Genomic DNA, 5,546 nt, shown 5'->3' with positions numbered 1-5,546 from the left:
CCGGCCCCCCCCCCTGCCACTGGGTCTCATCCTGGGCTCTGGAGACCCCCGCCTCATCAGAATCCCTCTGTGGACAGGTCCATGAACACCCTCCCTTGGGAGCTTAGTGCTCCCATTGGTGGCCCGGTGGCCTCCACTGCACCCGAGTCACTTTCCTCAAGTTCAGGAAATGTCACTCAGAACTTGAGCAGGGGGTGGGGTGCGGTGAGGGGCACACAGCAATCCCGAGTGTCGTCTGTCTGTCCATCCATGGTGTGCTTGTGGGAAGGAGGAGGTGGGGAGGGGCCATTCCTGCTGTCAGGAGCCTGGGTTGGTGGCATTGTGTTCGTACAGTGATTTATGCTTAGAGGACAGGAGAGAACGACTGTCGGGAGTGGGCCCTACCCTTCTGCAGCCCCTGTGCTTTGCTCCTCAGGGGCTGCTGTCCATCTGCTGCTCCTGTCCATCTTCCTGTGGGGCTGGAAGTTGGTCTTGCTCATCTGGTAGTGAGTGGCGGCCGGCTACATAACCCCCTGCAGCATGTGTCTGCCCAGCGGGTGGGCGGCACCGGCCAGCGGCTACATTTGTACATCCTGTTCCTGGACTCCTTTCCTGGGCAACTTTGACAAAGTGCCACAGACCAGGCAGCTCAGACAATCCTGGCCTCTGACCTTGACCTCTGTCTTTGATCCTTACAAGTCCAAGTCAGTTTGGGGGAACCCCCTCCCTTGGACTCTGAGCTCTCTGAACATCTGATCTGTTTCTCTTCTTCAGCCTTCATACTGATCACCTGCCCTCAGTAAGGGCCCTGTCGAGGGGCTTAGCCATATCCCCAGGCCCCAGTGTTTGCTCTTCGAAATCTCCATCCACTGGCCCCACCTTGCTCCTTGGCTGTAAACCCCACTTTCCAGGTTGTATTAGGAGTTGAGCTGGACCTCTCTCCCCTCCTGCAAACCCCACTGCAGGGGTCCCCCCGCCCCCTGCAAGAGTAGTCCCTTGCATGCCAAATCACTTCAGTCCTGTCCGACTCTGCAACTTCATGGACTGTAGCCCGTCGGGCTCCCCAGTCCATGGCATTCTCCAGGCAAGAATACTGGAGTAGGTTTCCATTTTCCTCTCCAGGGGATCTTCCTGACGCAGGGATCGAACCTGCCTCTCTTATGTCTCCTACTTTGGCAGGTGGGTTCTTTACCACTAGCGCCACTTGGGAAGGCCCTTAGCACCTTAGTGAGTGTCATGGGCTCCTTTTCTTTAACATGGGCAGGATTTGGCCACGACATTGCTCTTTTCATCCACACGAGGCTGTCAGAGGTCTTGTTGACCCACCCTTGGTTGGAGGCTCAGCTGTCACTGTTCAGAAATTGTTAACGATTTGTGAACAAGGAGTCTGAATTTCATGTTCTGCTGGGCCCTGGACGGGGTCAGGGGTCACTGCCAACAAGCGGTGAAGAGCCTGGTGCAGGTGGACACATCGGGGCTTGGTGGGCTTGGGAGAAGACAGTGCTCTGGACAGTGAGACTCAAGATAAACATGTGGGCTGAGCTCTTGGCTCGTGGGCTGAACTGGACTGGACGCAACCTCTGTCACCCCCTGTGCCCTGAGCTCCATCATCTGATGTCACCCTGGAGCTCCCAGGACAGTTGTCTCATCTCCATTGATTCTCTAGGGACTTGGAGGCCATCTGGGAGCTGAGTGGCCGCACTGAAGGTGGGGGTCTCACGGGGTCCTGGGGACAGGTGCTAGTGGGGCCCAGGTCCCGGGGGTCTCTGATGGCCACTTGGTTTCCACCTGCAGTTTCTGCAGCCTGGCTCTAACCGGATAACAGATGTCCACAGCAGTGCACTCCATGCAGCCCCACTGAAGCCCCCCAGACCTCCAACAGAGACCACCCACTACAGGACACCCCTCTTGAGCACCATGCACCCCAGTCTCAGGGAAGCCCCTTGTTCTCACCATGGCCTTGTCTCCACACCTTCAGGGCATAGGCCCCTTTGTCTGGTCACTTGCTCTCTGACCATCCCCTCCAGACCGTGTGTGCCAGGAGCAGGTCTGCACAGAGCCCAGGCTGGTCAGTGCTCAGAGTGAGTGAATCCAACTCTGAAAATGAACTAAATGTTCAGTATCCATGGAGAAACAATGTCAGAGGTTGGGATGCTGTCCAGACAATAAGAATGATAAACACAAGCCCAGTAGGTGAACTGAGGTGTATTAAATTATATTTAAAATTAGAGATACCAAGGGAACATTTCATGCAAAGATGGGCTCAATAATGGACAGAAATGGTATGGACCTAACAGAAGCAGAAGATATTAAGAAGAGGTGGCAAGAATACATTCAAGAACTATACAAAAAAGATCTTCACGACCCAGATAATCACGATGGTGTGATCACCGACCTAGAGCCAGACATCCTGGAACGTGAAGTCAAGTGGGCCTTAGAAAGCATCACTACGAACAAAGCTAGTGGAGGTGATGGAATTCCACTTGAGCTCTTTCAAATCGTAAAAGACGATGCTGTTAAAGTGCTGCATTCAATATACCAGCAAATTTGGAAAACTCAGCAGTGGCCACAGGACTGGAAAAGGTCAGTTTTCATTCCAATCCCACAGAAAGGCAATGCCAAAGAATGCTCAAACTACCGCACAATCGCACTCATCTCACACACTAGTAAAGGAATGCTCAAAATTCTCCAAGCCATGCTTCAGCAATACGTGAAATGTGAAATTCCAGATGTTCAAGCTGGATTTAGAAAAGGCAGAGGAACCAGAGATCAAATTGCCAACATCTGCTGGATCATTGAAAAAGCAAGAGAGTTCCAGAAAAACATCTATTTCTGCTTTATTGACTATGCCAAAGCCTTTGACTGTGTGGATCACAATAAACTGTGGAAAATTCTGAAAGAGATGGGAATACCAGACCACCTGACCTGCCTCTTAAGAAACCTGTATGCAGGTCAGGAAGCAACAGTTAGAACTGGGCATGGAACAACAAACTGGTTCCAAACAGGAAAAGGAGGACATCAAGGCTGTATATTGTCACCCTGCTTATTTAACTTGTATTCAGAGTACATCATGAGAAACGCTGGGCTGGAAGAAGCACAATCTGGAATCAAGATTGCCGGGAGAAATATCAATAACCTCAGATATGCAGATGACACCACCATTATGGCAGAAAGTGAAGAGGAACTAACAAGCCTCTTGATGAAAGTGAAAGAGGAGAGTGAAAAAGTTGGCTTAAAGCTCAGTATTCAGAAAACTAAGATCATGGCATCCTGTCCCATCACTAATGGGAAATAGATGGGGAAACAGTGGAAACAGTGTCAGACTTTTTTTTTGCGGGGGGTGGGGGGCTCCAAAATCACTGCAGATGGTGATTGCAGCCATGAAATTAAAAGACGCTTACTCGTTGGAAGGAAAGTTACGACCAACCTAGATAGCATATTCAAAAGCAGAGACATTACTTTGCCAACAAAGGTACGTCTAGTCAAGGCTACGGTTTTTCCAGTGGTCATGTATGGATGTGAGAGTTGGACTGTGAAGAAAGCTGAGTGCCGAAGAATTGATGCTTTTGAACTGTGGTGTTGGAGAAGACTCTTGAGAGTCCCTTGGACTGCAAGGAGATCCAACTAGTCCATTCTAAAGGAGATCAGTCCTGGGTGTTCATTGGAAGGACTGATGCTGAAGCTAAAACTGTAATACTTTGGCCACCTCATGCGAAGAGTTGACTCACTGGAAAAGACTCTGATGCTGGGAGGGATTGGGGGCAGGAGGAGAAGGGGACGACAGAGAATGAGATGGCTGGATGGCATCACTGACTCAATGGACTTGAGTTTGAGTGAACTCTGGGAGTTGGTGATGGACAGGGAGGCCTGGTGTGCTGCAATTCATGGGGTCCCAAAGAGTCGGACATGACTGAGCGACTGAACTGAACTGGACTGATAAATATAAAATTTATGCATACACATATATAATGAAAGTGAAAATGAAGTTGCTCAGTTGCAGCTGACTCTTTGCAACCCCATGGACTGTAGCCCGCCAGGCTCCTCTGTCCACGGGGTTTCTCCAGGCAAGAATACTGGAGAGGGTTACCATTTCCTTCTCCAGGGGATCTTCCCTACCCAGGGATCAAACCCGGGTCTCCCACATGCAGGCAGACTACCCTCTGAGCCACCAGGGAATATATATAGAGAGAGAGCTTCCCAGGTGGTGCTAGTGGTAAAGAATCTGCCTGCCAATGCACGAGATCCAAGAGATGTGAGTTTGATCCCAGAGTCCAGAAGATCTGCTGAAGTAGGAAATGGCTACCCACTCCAGTATTCTTGCGAGATCCAAGAGATGTGAGTTTGATCCCAGAGTCCAGAAGATCTGCTGAAGTAGGAAATGGCTACCCACTCCAGTATTCTTGCGAGATCCAAGAGATGTGAGTTTGATCCCAGAGTCCAGAAGATCTGCTGAAGTAGGAAATGGCTACCCACTCCAGTATTCTTGCGAGATCCAAGAGATGTGAGTTTGATCCCAGAGTCCAGAAGATCTGCTGAAGTAGGAAATGGCTACCCACTCCAGTATTCTTGCGAGATCCAAGAGATGTGAGTTTGATCCCAGAGTCCAGAAGATCTGCTGAAGTAGGAAATGGCTACCCACTCCAGTATTCTTGCCCAGAAAATTGCATGGACAGAGGAGCCAGGTGGGCTACAGTCCATGGGGTCGCAAAGAGTCAGACACAATTGAGCGACTAAGTACAGCACAGCACAGCACAGCATTCTTTGTCAAACTACCTCCTTGTCTCTTTATATGTATATATATATATATACACATACATAATGTGTGTGTCTATGTATTTAGAGTGTTGTCTGTTCAGCTAACTAGCTACAGATTATGTACAGTTGATCCTTGAACAACTCAGTGGAAAGTCTGAGCATAGCTTTTGACTTCCTTAAAACTTAATTACTACTGTAGATCAGAAGTCTTAGATCCACTGTAGATCAGAAGTCTTACCAATAATATAAGCAGTTGGTTAATTTGTATTTTGTATGTCGTACAGATGCCTATATATACTTATGCATTCATACATGCCCTTTCCTTATTTTTTTCTATTTCTAGGCTACATGGTTCTGCTAGTTTTTTTAAATGTCAAAAATCTCCAAAAAAGTTTTCCAATATATTTATTGAAAAAAATCTGCATATAGGTGGATTAAATTGATGTTTTCAAGGGTCACCTGTATATACATGTACATTTATTTTTTTTTAATTTTATTTTTAAACTTTACATAATTGTATTAGTTTTGCCAAATATCAAAATGAATCCATCACAGGTATACATGTGCTCCCCATCCTGAACCCTCCTCCCTCCTCCCTCCCCATACCATCCCTCCGGGTCGTCCCAGTGCACTAGCCCCAAGCATCCAGTATCGTGCATTGAACCTGGACTGGCATCTCGTTTCATACATGATATTTTACATGACATGTACATTTAAAAAGTGTATATTTATACAGAGATAGACAGGATATATATGAAAAGACACTATGCCTATGCTTAGTCGCTCAGTCGTGTCTGACTCTTTGCGACCCT

The sequence above is a fragment of the Bison bison genome, unplaced genomic scaffold, assembly GCF_000754665.1.
Source record: "Bison bison bison isolate TAMUID 2011002044 unplaced genomic scaffold, Bison_UMD1.0 scf7180017864037, whole genome shotgun sequence".
NCBI classification, from domain to species: domain Eukaryota; kingdom Metazoa; phylum Chordata; class Mammalia; order Artiodactyla; family Bovidae; genus Bison; species Bison bison.
Note: the sequence above shows the minus strand (reverse complement) of the source record.